Raw genomic sequence first — 24,924 nt, forward strand, 5'->3', positions numbered from 1 at the left:
AGCTAGGACTCGACCCCCGCAACCTCAACTAGGTGAGTACACACACACACACACACATATATATATATATATATATATATATATATATATATATATATATATATATATATATATATATATATATATATATATATATATATACACACAAGTTAGGAAAAACACATGTATACATAGCATGAAAAAATACGTGTTTACAAAATAGGAAGAATCCACACACGTATAGGATTCACACGTGTACAAAATGGGATACGCACATGTGTACACAATAAGATACGCACATGTGTACATAATGGAATACTTATGACACCCTTCCTTGTGTCTACAGCACTTCTCCCACACAGTACCATAGAACTGGCAAGATCCTCTCTGACTACCAATGTACTGGTAGTAAAGGGAGGAACAGCACACTGTTAACGGTTGACTTCAAAGAGAAACGAGGGTGGCTTGATTCTCTCTCAGCTGGGTTTGTTTTTCTGGGTTAATCCTGATACCCTGATAGGCTGAGACGGCTGGAGTTGCTTGCAAACGATTTACACAGATGTACTGAACCCAGGTAGACGACTGGCTTGACCTGCTTTGCTTAATTTACACTGAAATCTGATCGACTCCTCGAAAGCTCTGCAAATATGCAACTAACACAAGTAATACGTACCAGGAAGCACTATAGAGATGTGTAGAAATTTGGAGTGTGTAGGCTGCTGACTTGGCTTAGAGAAAGCATTCTTAGATGGAGTAATGAAAATTGAAACACTGTAAGCTGTTATATAGAGTAATATATTTGGTAAATATGTATTGAAGCCTAGCCTGCCGTCCACGTCTTACTAACCTCCGGATAACCGCCCTGACTCGACCCTGTCTAGCCTTACGGCGCATACGCGGACATACGGGAGTCCGTGGTATCATGGCTACTAAGTATTTGCAATATGCTGAAGTAGCAAGTAGTCGCCTGCATAGCTGTCAGCATATTTTAAATACCTGCAAGCCATGACGTCACGAGCTCCCGTATGTCCGACCGTAAGGCTAGACAGGGTCAAGTCAGGGCGGTTATCCACAGTCAGTAAGACACGAACGGCAGGCTGGGCTTTAACACTTATTTACCCAATATATCACTCTGTATAACAGTTTACAGTGTGTTGCAATGACCATCACTCCATCTAAGAAAAACCTGACAACAGCACTTGTATCTATAGCAGTTCTTTCTGTGCCTCTAGCACTTCTCCTCGTGCCTATGGCACTATTAAATCACTGGACATTAATGCGATGAACCTTGATGGGTGCCATTATTGCTGGCATTGCCCTAGACCAAGGTGGGTGGGTGCGTGGGCGGTGGGCGGTTTCGTGGGTGGTGGGTGTTAGTGTAGGGTCGGTAGTGTCATTATTGCTAGCATAGCACCGTGCCACCACAGGCCAAGTTGGATGGGGTGGGGGTTGTGGTGGGTAAAGGTGGGGGGCGGAGGGGCAGCAGTACCATTATTGTTGGCACTGTCCTGTGCCAACTCGAGCTAAGCTGGGCTTTACTCACCTCTATATGGTTCCAGGGGGTCGAGTCACAGCTCCTGGCCCCTGGGTGGGTGGTGTAAGGAATATCTTTTTATATAATACATATTAAACATAAATTGCAGTATATGTTTTGCAATGTTGCAAACAAGAATCAGTGTTTTTTACAGACCTGCTGAGTTAGGATCTTTTCATGGTGGGAGTTTTAGGACCCATAGGTTTAATCCCCACCCGTTCCGTGGATTCTTTGCAATCGTGTTATTTCGATTTCGCAAGTCATCCGTATTGACCAATTTTGATATGCCAGAGGTCACTGACCCCCCTTTCTAGACTAGGTGACATAACGATGATGATGATGATGTTATGGTTAAGGGAAAGTGGGATGGAAGAAGAAGAGGGCTGATGGAGAGTCATAACAAAGACGGGAGTGAAATCCAGCTAGCCACCACTGGTGCGGTGACTGTCGTCTTGGAAGGACAGCAGAGAATCCTGGGTTTCACTGTTCAGTTCTGCCTCCCTCCACTAATACTATCCCTGCCCTGGTATATTATTGATAGAACTGCAATAGTTGTTAAAGATGAATGGTGAGAATGGTATAAAATGCCGACAAGTTGAAGATGTGTAACAGTTGGGTATATTTTTTCATGAAACGTTTCGCCTACACAGTAGGCTTCTTCAGTCAAATACAAAGGGAGCAGCAGTACTGAAATAAAGATGACATAATCAGTCCATTAACCTTGGAGAAAAGTATTTGAGGTGGTCAGTCCCTCAGCCTGGAGAAGAGTTCAGTTCCGTAGAGCCGACTTCTCTTTCATAGAAGACAATAAGGTAAATATCACGAAAGCCAGGAAAATGACGGGGTGGATAATGAGAACATTCAAAGCAAAATAATGAGTACCATCGGTGACATTATTCAGATCACTTGTACTCGCTCATTTTGACTATTGATCACTGATGACTGCCCCATTCAGGGCGGGAAGCTATCAGAACCGAAACAGATTACATTAATCATTTGCGGACCAAATAGAGGCAGTAAAGGATTTAAATTACTGGGAATACTTCTGAGTTCTAAATCTGTACTCAATGGAGGAAAAAGAGAGAGAGAGAAAGAGAAACATGATAATATATACCTGGAAAGCACTTTAGGGTCTAGTTTCAAATCTGCATGCTACCATAACAACATACTGAATGGGAGATGTTAGAAAATGTACAATAAACCCATTGCAAAGCAGGGGCGACGTGGGCACAATAAAATAACACTGTGTTAACATCTGTGGGTCCTAGACTATTTAACATCTTAGCAGAAGATATCAGAAACACTGCCGGAAGAAATGTTAAATTTTTCAAGTACCTCAATCAAGTGGCAGATCAAACAGGCTGTCATGGATATGTGGGCCAGCGGGCCAACAGCAGCAACAGCCTGGTTAACCAGGCAAGCAACAGACAAGTCTGGCCCAGGTTGCGAGAGTAGGAAAATCTTCGAAACTCATCAAAGGTCAAAGGTCTTGTTGCAGCTACTTTTATTAATACTATCAACTATCACTACTATATTTGTATTACATTTGTTATTATTACTACTGCTGCTATTACTGCTATTGTTGTTGTTGTTGTTGTTGCTGCTGCTGCTGCTGCTGCTGCTGTTGCTGATACTACTACTACTACTACTACTACTACTACTACTACTGCTAGGACTACAACAGCTACAAGTTGAAGGGACTTTGGGTGTCCCCAGTAGTTCAGATGCTTAAGTGAATTTATAAGTGCAGTGAAGCTTCTCGTAATAAACACAACATATGAAACAAGGTATATGTACAAACATTTCTTTTGCTAAAGTCTGTGATTACTTAACACCGAGGAGAGGCGTGCTCCTTGATGTCAAGCCAGGCTGTAGTACACATGTTGAACTGTTCGTAGTTACTACCAACAATCTTACTGATCAGGACATCAACCAGGAGGTCTCGTCTGGGGCACCGCACCGAATTGGCTGTGACCCCAGAATCTACTACAGGTAAATTTCAGGTAAGCAGTTAACCGTAGCAGCAATAAACGAACGTACTCACGATGGCAAGTCCGTCTGGACACTTATGCACTGGAATTAAGTAAATATATGACTTTTATAATGAAAGTGTGAAGATAAGAGAGGACTCTCTGATGTTCATCTGTTCTCCGACTGAAGCGGCCAGTTTCTCAAAAATTGCTCTTCGTACGTTTCTGCGCGATCGAAACGAAAAAGACTTTTTTAAAATATATGTTAGCTTAGGTTACGATCGGTCAACAGTTTAGAGGATGAGCCTATAAGGTGTTAATGGTTGAAGAGATCATCGCCCCCACGACCCGCTCTCACACCAGGCTTCGTATAACAAATAAATATTACAGGAATAAGAACTATTTAAAAAAAAAGCAGAGGAAAGTGAAGATGAATGTATACTGAACGTCAACATAAATTTGTAAGATTTATCTGTCCATGAGACAGAAAGAAAAGATCAGTATGTGCTCCTCTGTACCATACTGTTCTTTCCTGTCTGTCTGTCTCTCACACTGTCAGCACTGTGCAAACTCTCAGCTGCCAGAACCAGTACCCAGACTCCTGATTAGTACACAAGGTGCTACTGTCTTTACTACGACACTCTACAACACATGCACATCCTGGTGAGTACACAAGGTGTTGTTGTCTACGACACTACAACACAGCTAGTCAAAATTACATACACACACACACCTCACACAACAGGTCAAGTGTCTGTCGACAAGTGCCTCTGACAACTAGTAACTACTACTACTTCTATACACATTACACACATTCACTCAGCCAGGCTCTAGCTCTGGTGGCAGCCAGGTACTGGGTGCAGTGCCTGGTGCCAGGTGGAGAAGGAGAGGGAGAGAGAGTATACCTTAAGGTCGAGGGGGTGGTGGCGTGCCTTATCTTCTACCCACCAGTCCCAGGTTGACCTTTTTCTTTTACTTCAGGAAAGGTCAGAGCTGTCGATAATCTAAGAGGCTGGAGCTACCAGCACTCTGGTGCTGCGACTCAAGATGTGCAGGGAGCAAGGGAGGACTGGGAAGGAGGGAAGAAAGGGAGGGAAAGATTGAGGGACTGAGAAGTATAGTGAAAAAGGTAGGGGAGAGAGACAGGGAGAGTGGGAAGGAGGAGGAGGCGGAACTAGAAAGTGAAGGAGGGAGGGAGGGAAGGAAGGAGGGGAGGCAGAGAGGGAGGAAAGGAAAAAGAAACTGATAGAGGGAGAGAGGCTACCTGTAGGTTACCTGTAGTTGCCGACTCAGCAACACTATCCCAAACCAAAGGGAGAGATTGTTTTCAGCTCGTTAAAAAAAGACTTACGAGACAGCAGATCTTGAAAACGGTCAACAAGGCTGCTATGGCGTCAAGCTACTTGGGTCAGGCAGAGCCTAAACAAACAAACACACACACACACATACGTTACAGTATTGTGATCAGGACGAGATACACAATTCTGGAGGAGCACCTCTGGGTTGTCGTGGTACATGGACCATCCTGAACAACAACGAGGCACAATACCCTAACTGGAACAATACTCAAACAACCCGACGACAACCTTACAACGACGTGTCGGTCCGACTTGGACCATTTACAGTCACACTGACTGAAACGTCGTCGTCAGCTGTTCTCTCTCTCTCTGCAGGTTATGTATAGACAATTCTGCCGTACCCAGGTCGAGTCAGGTGACCTCTCTTACGTGAGATACACTCGTGCAACACTACAATATATACTAACTGACCACACTGTTAAGCTCTGCATGTTTCACCCAACATACTGCTACTGGGACAATATTCGACGGTCACTGTCGGAGGAAAGCGTCTAAGGTGTGGCTACTGGGAACCTTTACACCCTCAACTCTTACCATAAACAACTCGTTATTGTTACTATCGAACACCCTAAGTCCAGCACGTTGTAACGGCAGTGTGTAGATTTGGGACTAAACCTTCAAGTACTTTTCACATATATATATATTTTCACGTATCTCTCCCTCTCTCTCTCTCTCTCTCTCTCCTCCACTCCAGTGAGTATATATTTAGAATTTTAGGGCATTCCCAGTAATTTAAATGCTTTATTGACTCTATGCAGGCAATAAATGATCACTGTATTTGTCCCAGCTCTGATATCTCTCCCGCCCTGAACGGAGCCATCAACACTGAGCAATGCTCTAAACAACAGAGCATAAGTAATTTAAATATTATCTGCACTATTTTCCTTGTTTTGAAAGTTCTCATTATCCATCCCGCAATCTTCCTTGCTGTCGTGATATTTGCCTTATTGTGTTCTTAGAAAGGAAGGTCAGTTGATATAATTACTCCAAGATCTTTCACGTGTTCCTATCGTTTTGTCTGATCCTCTTCGATTTTATATACAGTGTCCCTTTTGAGTTCTCCGTTCTCTCCATATCTAAGATGCTGGAACCTATTACCACCGAACGTCTAGTTATTTTACACACACACACACACACACACACACACACACACACACACACACACACACACACACACACACACACACACACACACACACACACACACACACACACACACACACACACACACACACACGCACACACACACACACACACACACACACACACACACACACATATATATATATATATATATATATATATATATATATATATATATATATATATATATATATATATATATATATATATATATATATATATATATATATATGCAAAACAACCACTGTGAAAGAGTAGTGAAAATCCAAGCACTTTCGTGACTACTCACATTGTCAAGGAGCTATGATAGTTGAAGACGAAGACGAGCCAAATGGATGTTAGGAAGTATTTCTTCAGTCATAGAGTAGTCAGGAAGTGGAACAGACTGGCGAGTGATGTAGTGGAGGCAGGAACAATACATAGCTTTAAGACGAGGTATGATAAAGCTCATGGAGCAGGGAGAGAGGGCCTAGTAGCGTTCAGTGAAGAGGCGGGGTCAGGAGCTGAGTCTCGACCCCTGCAACCGCAATTAGGTGAGTACACGCTCTCTCTCTCTCTCGCTCTCTCTCTCTCTCTCTCTCTCTCTCTCTCTCTCTCTTAACCAGGGGAGGTCAACACCAAACATAAATACTCTAAGCACATCCTTTACCCTCGGGATAGAGGGAGGGAGGGAGGCAGGCAGGGAGATGAAGGCGAGAAAAGGATGGAGAGAAGAGCGGAGGGATGAAAGAAAGGAGAAAGGGAGAGAGGTGAGTGAAAGCGAAAAACAAGGAAGAAAATAATGAGGAAAAAATAGAAGCTAGTGGTTGAAAAAGAGTGAGAAATGAGAAGAGAAAGGAGGGAAAGAAGTCAATGAGGATAGTGACAGTGAATGGAACAGGAAAGAGAAGAAATACATATTTAGAACCGAGGCAGTCCTAGCAATTTCAATGCTGTCTAGGCTGTCTGTGTTACGTAAACAATCTTTGAACAATTCTCTGAGCTAGAGAGCACAGGCGGCTTAAACAGTGAAATAACTGGCACTATTTCCCTAGTTTTTAAAGTTTAATTACCTGGAGGTTATTCCGGGGATCAACGCCCCCGCGGCCCGGTCCATGACCAGGCCTCCCGATGGATCAGGGCCTGATCAACTAGGCTGTTACTGCTGGCCGCACGCAGTCCAACGTACGAGCCACAGCCCGGCTGATCCGGCACTGACTTTAGGTATCTGTCCAGCTCTCTCTTGAAGGCAGCCAGGGGTTTATTGGCAATTTCCCTAATGCTTGATGGAAGGCTGTTGAACAGTTTTGGACCCCGAACACTTATGGTGTTTTTCCTTAGTGTACCAATGGCGCCCCTACTTTTTATTGGGGGCATTTTGCATCGCCTGCCCAGTCTTTTACTTTCGTAGGGAGTGATTTCTGTGTGCAGATTTGGGACCATTCCTTCCAAGATTTTCCAAGTGTAGATTATGATATATCTCTCCCTCCTGCGTTCCAACGAGTACAAGTCAAGTGCTTCCAAGCGTTCCCAGTAGTTAAGGTGCTTGACAGAACTTATACGTGCAGTAAAGGATCTCTGTACACTCTCTAGATCTGCGATTTCACCTGCTTTGAATGGAGATGTTAATGTACAGCAGTATTCCAGCCTAGAGAGAACAAGTGATTTGAAAAGGATCATCATTAGCTTGGCATCTCTCGTTTTGAAAGTTCTCATTATCCATCCTATCATTTTCTTTGCACGTGCGATCGTGGCACTGTTGTGATCCTTGAAAGTGAGATCCTCAGACATTACTACTCCCAGGTCCCTTACATTATTTTTCCGCTCTATTGTATGGCCGGAGTCAGTAGTATACTCTGTTCTAGTTATTATCTCCTCCAGTTTTTAATTGGCTAAAGCATATACTACCTTTAAGGATGGAGTAGATTACAATCTTGGGTTGTTAAGTAGTAGTTTGAGGACAATAATACGAAAAGAATTTCAGTTGAATTTCCTTGAGACTGTGACACCAATCAGTCCACACGTCTACTGTGCATTCATCGAATTCAGCAGACTCTTGGATGTCACTACCACCAGGCTCCTGCTGGGCTACCAGTGTCTCGGGATGGTTGCATCACTAGCTGATGTAGACATACCTAAATATAAACTTTGTCAGACGGACAACTGTCACACCTTGTGTCATTATGTGTCGGAATGCGATAACATTAACGAATTCAGAGATAACTAAGTCACAAATGTTCAAGACATGTCAAGGTATTTTCTCCACAGTGGTATATTATTTTCTCCACAGTGGTATATTATTTTCTCCACAGTGGTATATTATTTTCTCCACAGTGGTATATTATTTTCTCCACAGTGGCATATTATTTTCTCCACAGTGGTATATTATCAACCCTTCTGAAAAAATACCCTGACTTTGCCTATTATAAATAACTCATAACCACTTAAACTTGTTTAAATTCAAATATATCTTGCTAAAATATTAGGCAATATAAAAAATTTAAAACCACATATGAAGTACACACTAATAAATATTTTTGAGACCGAATTCATGTATGCATAAATAACGCATTACCACTGTAACCAGATATAAAAATATAATTAATTCATTACCACTTTAACTTGTTTACCTGTCAAAACTTTGAAGCTCGGTCTCTGGACCCATTATGTACCTCTGTAACCTTCTGACTACCACCCACACCATGGGTATGGTGTGACTACCACCCACACCATGGGTATGGTGTGACTACCACCCACGCCATGGGTATGGTGTGACTACCACCCACACCATGGGTATGGTGTGACTACCACCCACACCATTGGTATGGTGTGACTACCACCCACACCATGGGTATGGTGTGACTACCACCCACACCATGGGTATGGTGTGACTACCACCCACACCATGGGTATGGTGTGACTACCACCCACACCATGGGTATGGTGTGACTACCACCCACACCATGGGTATGGTGTGACTACCACCCACACCATGGGTATGGTGTGACTACCACCCACACCATGGGTATGGTGTGACTACCACCCACACCATGGGTATGGTGTGACTACCACTGACATTACCAGTCCTGGTCACAGACCGGACTACGGGGGCGTTGACCCCGGAAACCCTCTCCAGACCTCCAGACCAGACCTGATATATTACAAGCCTTGACATATTACCAGCCTTGATATAATACAAGGCTTGACATACCTTACCTCTGATATACCTTTGATGAGTTCCGAGAGTTATTCCCATTCCCAGAGCCCGGCCTTGGGCCAGGCCCGTCTGGTGCTTGCCTGGTCAACCAGGTTGTTGCTGCTGGAGGCCCGTTGACCCACATAACCATCACAGCCTGGTTGATCTGGCACCTGGTGAAGATACTTGTCCAGTTTCCTCTTGAAGACTTCTACATTTGTCCCAGCGGTGTTTCTGGTATCTTCTGGTAAGATATTGAATAGTCTGGTGTCACAGATGTTGATAATGTTCCCTTACTGTGCCCACTGCACCCCTGCTCCTCACTGGGTTTATTCTACACTTCCTCCCATATCTCTCACTCCAGTATATTGTTATGGCAGTGTGCAGATTTGGGACCAGACCCTCAAGTACTTTCCAAGTATATATTATCATGTATCTCTCTCCTCCGCTCCAGTCAGTACTCAAGACTTTAAGGAGTTCCCAGTAATTTAAATGCTTTATTGGCTGCATGCGGGCCGTAAACGTTCTCTATATCTGTTCCAGCTTTTATATTTCTCCTGCCCTGAACGGGGCCGTCGACACTGAGCAATATTTCAAGTGAGGGAGCACGAGCGATTTGAAAGTGTCACCACTGACACTATTTCCCTTGTTCTGAAGGTTCACATGACCCACCCCGTCATCCTCCTGCCTGTTGTGACCTTTGTCTTATTGTGTTCTTTGAAAGAAATGTCAGCTGACATAGTTATTCCCAAGTCTTTCACGTGTTCTTTTTGACGATCCTCTTGAGTTTCGTATACAGTGTTCCTTTTTATTCATCATTTTTTCCATACCTAAGCAGTTGGAACTTATCACCACTGAATGTCATGTTCTCCACTGCCCACTGGAAAACACTGCTTATATCTTACTGTAATTTTTCAGTGTCTTATACCAAAGTGACTTTCAAGCTTATTTTAGTGTCATCTGCAAATGATGATAAAACTGTGACAGGTGTTTTTATCTCTTCTGCTATGAGGATGAGAAACAGCAGAGGTGCCAGGAGTATCCTGGGGAACTGAGCTTTTTACCTCGATGATGCTGGATGTAGCTCTTTTTACTACTACTTTCTGTGTTCTGTGTGTTAGGAACCCAAAAATCCATATGCCTACCTTCCCGGTAATGCCTATGGTCCTTATTTTGTGTTCAATCATCCCATGATCACATTCATCAAACGCCTTTGTGAAATCTGTGTATATCACATCTGCGTTTTAGTTTTCTTCCAACGCCTACGTAATTCTGTCATAGTGATTCAGCAGCTGTGACAGACACGATCGTCCTGCTCTAAGACCATGCTGGTCTGGGTTATGCAGATTGTGCTGTTTCATGAAATTTGTAATCTGCAGTCTCATCATTCTTTCGAAGATTTTTATGATGTGAGAAGTTAGGGCTACTGGTTTGTAATTTTTAGCTTGTGCTCTACAACCTCCCAGCTTTGACATATTACAAGCCTTGACATATTACAAGCCCTGACATATTACAAGCCTTGACATATTACAAGCCCTGACATACATAACAGTTCCTGACATTATCACAAGTCTTGTTATATATCACAGTGAACTATAGATCAATGGTTTCTAAGTGCCGTCAGGTGGCAGTGATATGTACAAAAACTGAACCACACAAAATAATGCAACATCAGACTCCTTTCAAAATAGTCTAGTTGGCAAATTTATTAACTTGTAATGCAGAAAGAAGCCAATGTTTGATGGAATCCACGAGAACGATACATTAGCCATCTATGATGAATTCATTCAGTGTAATTCATTAATGAAACAGAATCAGTAATGTCAGATTATAACTTTAGTGTCATGAAGATAATAGCAAAGTATTCAGTTTGTAATGTGTAAGTCCAAGAGTTAATTAATTCTTATGCCTAACTCAGCCTGGGTCTTATAGTTTTCCTCTGAGGACGTGACAGCAACAACACACACACAGACCTATTATTTTTCCTGAAGACTGATAGACTGAACACATCGACTCCAGGCTGAGGGACTGATTATCAAACTCCCTCACCTTTTTTCGTTATTCTGTAGAAGCCACTGACTGACGAGACGTTTTGTCAATCAAGATTCCCAAATGTTACACAAGTGTCTCGTTCTTCAACTTGTCGGTTTTCTAAACCCGTTTACATCACAGGTCTACCAGTGTATAGATTATTTTTTTTATTTCTTAATAATGAATATGTAACAGATGATTTTGGGCAACTGCTTTTGCTGTTAATTTAAGCTGGAATGATTGGTGATACGTGTATGTTGGTAGTACTCTGAGGAACGTGATTTTAAGGTCTAGTGCCCATGCTTGTGTACGTGAAAATGTTCACGTGGTTCACGATTCATGGCATAAAACACAGTGTTATAGTAACATACTGGCCTGTACATTTCACCACTGACATACATCATTCCTGTGACACATCTGTGGTCGGTTTCCAGGGTTCTTCTGCCCTCACAGCCCAAGCCAGGCTTCCATGTTGACCGTCTGGTCAACCAGGCTGTTGTTTCTAGCGTAATGGCTGTGTATAATACAGATCGTACAATGAAAATAAATGGTATAAAATACCAACACGATCTTCTCCACTTCTACTTTCACCACGACACCAAAACTAAACGTAGTGTAATTATAGGCTTTTTCCTGCTCGCACTCAGAATCTGCAGCAGTGAGTTCCTTGAGGAAGAATACTCTCTTATTGAACAAGTATTTTCTAAACTTCATTATCCTCGTCACTTCATTAGAGACTGCAGACGACGGCCATCAAACATCTTCAACACACCCAGAGAAGACACTACCGAGAAGAGATACATAGTCCTCCCCAACAACTCCATTGCCAAACACGTTTCCAACATCTTTTCCAAAACCTCTCATTCCAAGTATCTACCTCCACATCAACCACCATCAAGGACATTACCAGTAATACACAGGACAAGCTTCAATCCTCTGCAGGGGTATACACAATCTCTTGTAATGACTGCAGCAAATTATACGTAGGTGAAACATCCAGAGATCTCCAAACACGTATTTCAGAACACCAGTACGCAGGCAGATCTGACGATCCAAGAAATGCCTGTGTTCAACACCGAAATTCACACAACCATTTAATTAACTACAAAAAGGCAAGACTTATCGCCAGAGAAGACAACACTCAATACCGAAGAATCCTGGAATCATCACTTATCTGTTCATCCAACAACTTCAACCAGAACAACGGCTGAACCCCTCGCCAAGAAACTTCTTCATCGCTATCCCACATACGAACATAAGAATCGAGGAACACTGCAGAAAGTCTACTTAAATACTTATCCAATCTCTTTTTAAAGCTACCCAAGATTCTAGATTGTATCACCCTACTCGGAACATTGTTACATGCAGCATACTCCACCTGACCCAGCATTCTCATCCTATAAATACTCACGTATGTTTCACTCAGGTAGATATGTTTGTGACCTGATAAAGCCCACTGTGTAGGAGGAACGTTGTCAATAAAGGGTCACATTATACTGCTTAAGTGTTTATATTTCCACAGATCGTACAAGTTATGAGATTTATAGCTGAGGTTTTCTTGTTATACATTTGAACCTTTTATTTTCTTGCCCATTCAAGAAGGGCACCTTGATGCCGGTGAAAGACTCTTGATTTAAGGACTTGGATGTGAGACTATTACCCACTCTGACATGTGAGAACGTCTCCTTATATTATTCTAGTGCAATTACTGAGTGCGTAGATTATGTGCCACTGACTGGGACATATAAATAAGGACTGTACATGTAAGTTAAACACCCAGCCTGCTGGCCTCAGTGCCTCTAGACACACAGGTGGGTATAACTTAGGACTGCCTAGCATTGGCCCGCAGGTCCGCCTCAGTGCTCATAAGAGGGTAAAATTAAGAATGGGGAAAAGGGCTATATTTTACTTAATGAATTAAAAAGAGACTTACACAAAATACATATTACACATTATGATACCTCATGTTGATAAATTACTCACGTGCAACAATTGGGTATCGTTACTGAGGAAACGTTTCGCCACACAGTAGCTTCAAAATCCATACAAAGGAGAATGGTGAAGAACAGGAGTTTGAGGTAATCAGTCCCTCAGCCTTGAGTCGATGTAATCAGTCTATCAATCTTGAAAAGAATACAACATAAGTACGAAGGAGTGGCTTATATACTATAGGCAGGTGAGATGCAACAGTCTTAGGTGGTACCACATATGACAAATGTGGAAGTAGATCATGACTAAGATGTTTCTGTGTCAGAACTGTCTGTGTCAGATCTGTCTGTGTCAGACCTGTCTGTGTCAGACCTGTTATGCCGATACTGCTTATCTTTTAAGGATAATGCACAAAACAAGAGAAAAACGTGAAAGGACAGATAAGAGAAAATGACGAATAAAAAAATACGAAATCATAAGAGAGAGACGGAAGTAAGGAGGGCGATTAGAATAGAAGAAAGGCGGGGGTGGAGGGATAAGAGAGGATGTGAGAGTGCAGGAAGGGAGGTGTGAGAGAGCACGATGAAAGAGGCTCTGGGAAAGACAGGAAGGAGAGTGGGGGCATTTGGAGTACAATTGATCCAGCCTGAGAGGGGAGATGAAGGAAAGGGGAAAGGGGATGAGTGGGGAGATAAGCGAGAGCAAAGGGTATTGAGGGGTGAGAGTGAGGGTTACGCCTTCTAGCAAATATAAGGGAAAGACCAACAATCAAGGAAGTGCAAACAGAGACTGCCACAGTGAAAAGCTCTGTTCCTCAAGACACAGTTCTTGTCCCAGTTCTCTTTCTCATTCTCCTTACGCACGACAGGAGAGTGTTAAAGAGTCATGGTCCCTTTACACTTACTGAGTTCTCTCTGAGGGTCTTCATCGCTCCCTTACTTTTCACCAGAGATATCCTGCGCCCTCTGCCAAGTCTATTGTGTTCTTATGTAATGATTTCGACTTGCAGGTTTAGGACTAATACTTCTAGAATCCTCCAGCGTTCTCAGGAGTACAGTTCTAGTGACTTCAGATGCTCCCAGTAATTTAGGTGTTTGGCCGAGTATATACGAGCTGTGAAGGTTCTCTACATTTTCCAGTTCTTCAATTTCGCCTGTCTTGAAGGGGGCCGTTAATATTCAGTAATACTGCAACCTACAGAGGTGACTTGAAGAACATCGTTATTAGCTTGGCATCTCTTGTTCTGAAAGTTCTAGTTATCTAGCCTGTTATTTTCCTTGCAACTGCGAGAGTGAAACTTGTGCTCCTTGAAAGTGAGATCTGAAATTATCACTCCGGGGTCTCTCACATTAACTTTACCCTCTACTGAGTGATTTGAGCTTGTCTTGTACTCCAATCTTGTTTTCATTTCCTCAATCCCTCCGTAATTTAGAAACTGAAATTGTCCTCATTGAACATCGTAGTGCTGTCAGTAGCCCACTGGAAGACTTGTTTATATCACCTTGAAAAGACTAACATTTTCTGTGAAGGATGATACACTTCTTTGATTTACGTTTCTGTTTATGTGAGATATGAGAATGAGAAAGAAAGGTGGAGCGAGTACTGTGTTCTGGGGAACAGATCTCTTCACTACAGCAGCCTTTGATATTACTCTGTTTAATATTACTCTTTGGGCTCTCTTAGGAAGTTATATATCCATCTGCCCATCTTGCCAGTTATTCCTTTTGCACGCATTGTCAAAGCCGGTGTACACTACACCTGCACTTTGCTTGTCGTCCAGTGTATCCAAGACCATGTTGTGACGGTCCAGCAATTGCGAGAGGCAGGACAGACCTGTTCTGAACCCATGGTAACCTGGGCTGTGCATGTGATGCGATTCCATGTGATTGGCAATCTTGCTACTTAAAACCCTTTCAAAAGTATTGATAATATGGGACGTCAGCGCTTTTTGTCTATAGATTTTTGCAATTGTTTTGCTGCAACCTTCATGGAGTGAGGTTATATGAGTGGATGACTCCAGTGTCCAGACTCCTCTTCCACAGAATATTTAAGGCAGGTCGTAATGGTTTTATCGAAGTCAGGTGGGGTTAAGTGTTGCTTGATACATTTAAAGTGTTGCTTGGCACACACTACACTAAAAGTGTTGCCACAAACATATAATTGTCTTTATTATCGGAGGTTTAGGTGTGACAGCAACTCCTGGACCCCAACCCCGCGAATACCGAGGTTCTTCTCCAACCTCAAGATAGGTTAGGCAAGGTTTGTCAGGAAACAGGACAAATGTTTTTTGACGCGGGTCTTAGTTATATGATGACCCGCTGCTGGAGCTTTTGGTTATCTGACCGAGGACTTCCACTGGCTTACCTCTCCACCCCTTTAAAAAGTATTGTTATGAGTCTAACCATTTCTTATATTCCTCAAGACAGTGCTGAAGAAAAATGGGAGTAATCTTCAGATATCTTCTGGAATTTAAGAAGTAATGGCAAGACAGAGTTCAAAAAGATTAAGTCATCTCTAGATATCTTCCAGAAAGATGTAATAGCGAGATAGCGTGCAAAACAAATGCTAAAAATATACAAGGTACAAAACCTGCCAAACATACAAAAATACACCTGTCATACATAATACAACACCTGTCATACATAATACAACACCTGTCATACATAATACATCGCCTGACATACATAATAAATAAAACACCTGCCATACATACAAAAATAAAACACCTTCCATACATATAAAAACACAACACCTGCCAAACACCTACACAGGAAAATTCTATCATCGCTCTCAACACAGCTGTCACCAGCATCAATATATATCTCTCTCTCTCTCCTCTCTCTCACCGCCCCTCCCTCTCTTCCCTCACCCTCCCTTCCTCCCTCACTAACCCTCCATCACTTTCTCTCCCTCCCTCTCTCATTCTAATTCCTCTCCCTCCCTCCCTCTTTCTCCATTTCTCACTTCCCTCTCTCCCCCTTCACTCCTCTCCATCCCTCTCCTCTCACTTCTCCTTCCTCAGTCTCCCCCTCATTCACCTCTTTCTCCCTCTCCCCTCACTCCCTCTCCTCACCCCTCTCACTTCTTCTCCTTCCCCCTGCCAGAACCTGGTACAAGGAGACAAAGATGACAGTAAAAAAAATAATTAATCACAGTGATGTTAGGAAGTACTTTTTTTTACAGTCTCAGGGCAATAGGAAAGCGAAACAAACTGGCTGCGGAAGTGGTCCAGGCAACCTCCATACACAGCTGCTAGAGCAGGTACGATGGCAAGACACACGGGCAACACTTGGATATGTTTATTTCGAAGACGTTTCGCCCACCGGTGGCTATATCGATTCAATACAAAGGTACTGCCAGGAGCGAGGACTCGACCCCCCGCTAGCACATATAGGTGAGTATACAAATTTGTGAGTAAAAGTATAGATTTGTAAGTATAAGCACATTATTATTATAATCAAGGGGGAAGCGCTAAACCCGGAGGATTATACAGCGCCTGGGGGGGGGGATGTGGAAGGCATTCAGGCTTAATTCGGGGAACTGGAGCACAGATCCAATTCCCTAAATCAAGAGCCCCTCACCAACATCAAGGAAAGTATAAGCACAGATTTGTGAGTACTTCCTGGCTACACCTGCTGCCCCCAAACCTGCCGTCACCAGCACACACCTGTGAGGGCATTTGCCCCTTAGCACCTACCCTGGCAGCTCTCTCTACTTTAAAACTCTACCCCTATATCAGTGGTTCCCAAACACGGTCGCGACCCAATTTTAGGTCGATGGGATGTTCCCAAAGATCCTGGGAAGGTTCTGGGAGAGAAAATTTAGGGTTGATAGTGAGTGATAGTAAGCGAGTGATAGTGACAGTGAGCGAGTGATAGTGAGAGTGAGCGAGCGAATGAGTGAACGTCTGCGTGAGTGTGGAGTCTGTGTGTCATGATGAGTTAACTTAAGTGTCCTTCACTAAGCAGTGTTTGGCACAGTCTGCGCTTCACTGTGTCTTATTAACGTCAACATGTCCTTATTTTAAACTTCACCCTCGGTTTTCCGAAGCATTTAAAGCAAAACAAAAATCTAATTCAGTTTTTCTTTGTATCGAGTATGATGCTGAGTTTCTGAAACCTGACTACAGAGAACCGTGAAACTGAACAGGGAACTTCCGTGCCCAGTGTCTGAAACTGAATCTATAAAGGATATCAAACTGAAACGTGTTAGGTAAATGTACACAGATGCAACTAATGTGACCTTTTTATTGTGGTAACGTTTCGGTCTCCGCATTTGTTGCATGTTTCCATGTACCTAACATTCTGTCGGTAATTCTACCATTGTTACACACTGAAACGTCTTTTAGATTCGGTTCATTGCAAATTTCCTCGCAAAACCACCGAGTGGTTGGACTCGGCTCGCACACTGTGGCCTGGGGGTGGATCCCCGGTACGGCTGGAAACATCAGGACGTGTTTCCTTAGGAAACCTGCTGTCCAATGTTCACCTATCAGTAAAATGGGTACCTGGGTGTTAGTCGACTGGTGTGGGTCGCATCCTGGGGAGAAAATTAACCTAATTTTCCCGAAATAACAAGCGGCTTTCTATATAGTATTATGTCATTGATGTCAGCTATGGTCTATATACCTTGTACATGTACTTGTAGAAATAAAGATCATTATTATTATTATTATTATTATTATTATTATTATTATTATTATTAAAGGAAGTCGGAGGGATGGTCTCTCTAGTTCAGCTTTTCTCTGGAGGAAACCAGTGTAGCCATATGAAAAAAAGTGAGTGTTACCATATAAAAAAAAGATTTTATGATAACGAAGAGGAGCTGGTGAAGTCGGCCCCTCAAGGGAGGTTCCTTGATGCTTGTGAGGGGCTCTTGATCTAGGGAATTGAATCTGTGCTCCAGTTCCCTGAATGAAGTCTGATTGCCTTCCATCTCCCCCCCCCCCTGCATATACACACAGGCGGTGTATAATCCTACGGGTTTAACGCCCCCACATGATGATAATAATAATAATGGTGAAGTCGGCAGTAGTGGTAATCGTGAAGTCTCCTGGAGGAGCAGGTGCTGCGAGGATGGTGCCAGCACCACCACTCTCCAACAGCAGCAGCAAAACGTCGAAGACACTTTATGTCAGAAGATAATTTAGATCAACTGATTGTCAGGCTGAAAAATGGAGCAAAAAGTTTTTCACTGAAGACAGATAATTCCGTGGATGTTTACTTCTGGATGTTTACTTCTGAGTGTTTACTTCTGAGTGTTTACTTCTGAGTGTTTACTTCTGAGTGTTTACTTCTGAGTGTTTACTTCTGAGTGTTTACTTCTGAGTGTTTACTTCTGGATGTTTACTTCTGAGTGTTTACTTCTGAATGGATTCTAAAGTTCTCCTGCTCTACCGTGGTTTTTGTGAGGGACGAAAAAGATGGTTTAAAAAGACACGTGAGCGAACACTAGGACATATTTATTAGAAAACATTTCGGTCCTGGGACCTTGATCACTTCTAACACACAGATGGTGACCTGAAGATCACCAGCTGTCACTCACTCCTCACTCTGCCTATATATACTGTCTTTTTAACCTCTCTATGTTAGAGGTGATCAAGGTCCCAAGACCGAAATGTTTTCTAATAAATATGTGCTAGTGTTTACTCACGTGTCTTTCTAAACCAATTTGTTGGTATCTATTACCAAGGTTTATACCACAAAGAAAAGATAACATCCTGAAAGAAGTATATCTTGGGTACTGCCGTGACAACCACCGCCATCATGGGAGACGACGTCTTCACCATGACTTGTGAAGGAAGCAACCATGACCTTGACTCAAGAATGAGACACTTGTGTAATATTTGGGAATCTTTGCTGTGGAAACGCATCGCCGGCCAGAGGCTTCTTCAGTCCAATACAGAGAAGAACGGTAGAAGATGGGCAGGAGAATGAGGCAATCAGTCCCTCAGCCTGCAGTCGATGTGTTTAGTCCATTAATCTTGAGAAAAGATTTATGGGTTGAACACATCGACTCCAGGCTAAGGGACTGATTATCTGATTCTCCTCCTCATATTCCACCGCTTTTCTTTGTATTGGACTGAAGAAGCCAATGGCTGGCGAAACATTTCCTCAGTAAAGATTCCCAAATGTTGCACAATTGTCTTATTCTTCAACTTGTCTGTTTTCTATATCATTTACAACACACGACCTTGAATGCTTGAAGTTACGGAGCTCCATCTGTGATGAAAATTACGTAATGATAGATCTGTCACTCAGGCTGAGGCAGACAATCCCAGCATCATAATAATCCACTATTACATGGGAAAGCCCGGCCATTCAACACTTGGAACCGAAACTTCACCTGGTTCTTAACGATGCAATCCAAACTGTGGATGTTGTCTAGGCCAGGACCTTGAACTCCCGCATTTTTCATACAACGTGTGAAGAGACACAGTGGCCTCGCCATGAACTTGCTGTTTCACTCTCCTGCGAAGAATCTCGGATGAGTTACTGAACTAAAAACTGAAACTGAAATTTTCCTACGGGAAGAAGAGGCACGTGTTGGCTAACTACATCAGAGACGCTGCTTGGCTGGCAAAGCTGACGCCTTTTGGCACACGAAAGAACTTAATTTGCACGCTTAAGGACAACATCATGTCTTGATGGACATCGGCGAAAAATATATTTCAAAGCAGAAGACACTGGCACACAATGAAGACAACACTGGCACACACTGGAGACAACACTGACACACACTGGAGACAACACTGGCACACACTGGAGACAACACTGACACACTGGAGACAACACTGACACACACTGGAGACAACACTGACACACTGGAGACAACACTGACACACTGGAGACAACACTGACACACACTGGAGACAACACTGACACACACTGGAGACAACACTGGCACACACTGGAGACAACACTGACACACTGGAGACAACACTGACACACACTGGAGACAACACTGACACACTGGAGACAACACTGACACACTGGAGACAACACTGACACACACTGGAGACAACACTGACACACTGGAGACAACACTGACACACACTGGAGACAACACTGACACACACTGGAGACAACACTGACACACACTGGAGACAACACTGACACACTGGAGACAACACTGACACACACTGGAGACAACACTGACACACACTGGAGACAACACTGGCACACACTGGAGACAACACTGACACACACTGGAGACAACACTGGCACACACTGGAGACAACACTGGAGACAACACTGACACACACTGGAGACAACACTGGCACACACTGGAGACAACACTGACACACACTGGAGACAACACTGACACACACTGGAGACAACACTGACACACACTGGAGACAACACTGACACACACTGCAGACAACACTGACACACACTGCAGACAACACTGACACACACTGCAGACAACATTGACACACACTGGAGAGGAAAAAAGATAATGTTTAAACAAAAGAAAAACTGCTGCCTTCCCTGAAGTGAATACTGTGAATCACCTGTGACCTCTTTCAAAAGTTTTCCCACCTGCAAGCTGTTTTCGAGGGCTATGTGAAGAACATTCAGGAAAATACAGACAGGTAGTTGCCAGGAAACGCTGACTTTCAGCAGTAGCAACATCTGGAATGTGGTCAGCGTACATGAAGTCTGAGAAGATATCCCAGAAATTCAAAAAACGAGAACTTCCAGATGTTCAGGAGAGTCAAATATACAGAAAACGTTCTGAAAGCCTAACATATTTTGAATTTTGTGCGCAAACTCGAAGATGACAATAGTCTGACTCGGCAGCATGAAAAATGATCTCATTTTTCATCTGTGAACAAGCATTTTGAGATGAGATGATCAATACTGGAGAAAGGAGCCGTGTGAATCTTCAACAAGACATAAACCCAACACTGACACAACTCACCACAGAATGAAACATCATCGTAACCAATAAAAACAAAAAGTTTTTGAAACTTATCAACTACTGTAATAAAATTACGTTTCCACAAAGATACAATAATTTGGTTTTCAAATTATCTGATTAAAAAAATTGCTGAAATTCATTCTATTCAGTTATTAAAATTCATGGACGCAAAATCAAAATATCGAATCACTCCTCCCAAGAATGAGGAGTTACGAAAAAAAAAATTGTCACTTAGGAAATTTTGCAATAAAGTCACAGTTTCGTTTTTAAATGTTGTATTTTATTTTACATTTCGTTTGGTGAGAAAGTTATTAAAATTCAGTCTGCTCTAATTATTTAAACTAATTCACTATACAGAGTATACTTATACATAATGCAATACAATCGCAGACAGGCGATCTTAACAATGCTGAAAATTTCCATCCCACTGGGGAGGTTACCTGGAGGTTATTCCGGGGATCAACGCCCCCGCGGCCCGGTCCATGACCAGGCCTCCCGATGGATCAGGGCCTGATCAACTAGGCTGTTACTGCTGGCCGCACGCAGTCCAACGTACGAGCCACAGCCCGGCTGATCCGGCACTGACTTTAGGTATTTGTCCAGCTCTCTCTTGAAGGCAGCCAGGGGTTTATTGGTAATTTCCCTAATGCTTAATGGAAGGCTGTTGAAAAGTCTTGGGCCCCGGACACTTATGGTGTTTTCCCTTAGTGTACCAATGGCGCCCCTACTTTTTATTGGGGGCATTTTGCATCGCCTGCCCAGTCTTTTACTTTCGTAGGGAGTGATTTCTGTGTGCAGATTTGGGACCATTCCTTCCAAGATTTTCCAAGTGTAGATTATGATATATCTCTCCCTCCTGCGTTCCAGCGAGTACAAGTCAAGTGCTTCCAAGCGTTCCCAGTAGTTAAGGTGCTTGACAGAACTTATACGTGCAGTAAAGGATCTCTGTACACTCTCTAGATCTGCGATTTCACCTGCTTTGAATGGAGATGTTAATGTACAGCAGTATTCCAGCCTAGAGAGAACAAGTGATTTGAAAAGGATCGTCATTGGCTTGGCATCTCTCGTTTTGAACGTTCTCATTATCCATCCTATCATTTTCTTTGCACGTGCGATCGTGGCACTGTTGTGATCCTTGAAAGTGAGATCCTCAGACATTACTACTCCCAGGTCCCTTACATTATTTTTCCGCTCTATTGTATGGCCAGAGTCTGTAGTATACTCTGTTCTAGTTATTATCTCCTCCAGTTTTCCATAACGGAGTAGTTGGAATTTGTCCTCATTGAACGTCATATTGTTTACCGTTGCCCACTGGAAAACTTTGTTTATATCTTCTTGGAGGTTAACCGCGTCCTCAGCAGATGACAGCCTCATGCAGATCCTAGTATCATCCGCAAAGGATGATACGGTGCTGTGGTGTATATCTCTGTCTATGTCTGATATGAGGATAAAGAATAAGATGGGGGCGAGTACTGTGCCTTGTGGAACAGAGCTCTTCACTATGGCAGCCTCCGATTTAACTCTGTTGTCCACTACTCTTTGTGTTCGATTTGTTAGGAAGTTGAAGATCCATCTCCCTACTTTCCCAGTTATTCCTTTAGCACGTATTTTATGGGCTATTACGCCATGATCGCATTTGTCAAATACTTTTGCAAAGTCTGTGTATATTACATCTGCATTCTGATTTTCTTCCAGTGCATCCAAGTCCATATCATAGTGATCCAGTAGTTGTGAGAGGTAGGAGCGACCTGCCCTGAACCCATGTTGCCCTGGATTGTGCAGATTTTGGGAATCCAGGTGATTTGCAATCCTGCTTCTTAGCACTCTTTTAAAGATTTTTATGATGTGGGACGTCAGAGCTATTGGTCTATAGTTCTTAGCTAATGCTTTGCTGCCACCTTTATGGAGTGGGGCTATATCCGTTGTTTTAAGTGACTGGAATTTCACCCATGTCCAAGTTCCTCCTCCATAGTGTACTTAGGGCACGCAAGAGGGGTTTCTTGCAGTTTTTAATGAAAACAGAGTTCCACGAGTTTGGGCCCGGGGCTGAGTGCATAGGCATGTTGTCAATGGCTTTTTCGAAATCTATCGGAGTTAGGGTAATGTCGGAAATCTGGCATACATTTATGGAGTTTTGAGGCTCATTCATGAAGAAATCTTCAGTTCAGGATCTTTCACACGTCTCCGTGCGTCATCAGGAGCTATGCTAAGGTGCAAGAGTAGCAACAAGCGGAATGAGATGAAGTTTTCTCAGAGTAAGGTGATGCCAGTCAGTTCCTCTCTGAGAGGAGACAGTCACATGAAGGGATCTTCCTGGATTTCTTGCTCTATTTCTGCAACAGTGCGAGCTCCTGATGTGCTGATTGCAACACATAAGGCCTAGAGCCATCATTCAACTCTTCCTTGTGGCTATTTTGCATCTTTTGTTGCTTATTCATGATTATTTCATTATACGGGAACCCCAAGTGCAGAGGTCTGACGGAAGTCTAAAGCGTCCTGATGGAGCCACTATGCTACCTTGGAAGGATGGAAAGCAGATTGCCTGGGACTACACATGTGCCGCCACATTGGGAGACACCTACTTGCCATACTCCGTAGTGGAAGGGGGTGGAGCTGCCAGCCACAGGGAGACTCAGAAGATCCGCAAATATGAAGACCTTCCCTCTTGCTATACCTTCATCCCAATAGGGTCGGAGACCCTTGGAGCATGGGGCAAGTGTGCTCTAAAGTTCCTAATAGAGCTGGGTGAAAAGCTCATCATAGAAACCAAGGACCACAGGGCGACCAGCTTCCTCTTTCAGAGACTCAGCGTTGCGATCCAGAGAGGAAATGCCTGCAGCGTTCTGGGCACGCAGCCTACCGCCGGGGAGCTGGACGAAGTATTCGACATGTAGCTCTGAGTTATCTATGTTGTTTTACTTTCTATCGTATTTTTGTTAATGTTTTGTCAATGTATTTTGTCTTTAAATAAAATATATATATAAAATATAGGGGGTGGCAGCAGAAAATTCTCAAACAGCTTCAGGGAGAACCTTGAGTTTTCCCTGAAGCAAGTTTATTCTTTTCTCTGAGGATGAGGGTCCCATTGTATTCATGTTTATGTTTTTTTCTGTAAATGTATTCTGTATATTAATAAATGTTCACATACAATATAAAATATATAGGGGTGGTAGGAGAAGAAAATGTTCAAACAGCTCCGGGGAGAACCTTGCGTTTTTCCTGAGGTACGTTTATTGTCTTCTCTGAGGATGAGGGTCCCCAGGTCCAGCTATAGAGGTGGTGCTTCCCTATATATATATTAAATATATATATTAAATATATATATATATATATATACATATATATATATATATATATATATATATATATATATATATATATATATATATATATACATATATATATCGTGCTGAATAGGTAAAATTAATCAATTAGCAAGAACTCATTTAAAATTAAGTCCTTTCTAAAATTTTCTCTTATACGTTTAAAGATATATGTTTTTCATTTATGTAACGTAAAAATTAATAATTTTGTACCAAAAGAACCTTAGAAAACTTACCTAACCTTATTATAACAAGCGCAATTTAATTTAGTCTAATCCAACTAATTATATTTTAGACAATTTACAATAATTTAATAATAAATAAACACAATGAAATATATTTTTTTTCGTTAGGTTCATGATGAATTTAGAGAAATTATTGCATACACAAATTTTCGCTTGCCTTATTCGGCAAGAAGTGCGTTGCTATTTAAGCCAAAATCACAAGTTTTTCCTATTCGGCACGACATATATATGTCATGCAATAATTTTGCAAAAATCATTCTGAACCTAACGAAAAAAATATATTTCATTGTTTGTTTATTATTAAATTATTGTAA

Source organism: Cherax quadricarinatus, chromosome 13, assembly GCF_038502225.1.
Source record: "Cherax quadricarinatus isolate ZL_2023a chromosome 13, ASM3850222v1, whole genome shotgun sequence".
Classification (NCBI taxonomy): domain Eukaryota; kingdom Metazoa; phylum Arthropoda; class Malacostraca; order Decapoda; family Parastacidae; genus Cherax; species Cherax quadricarinatus.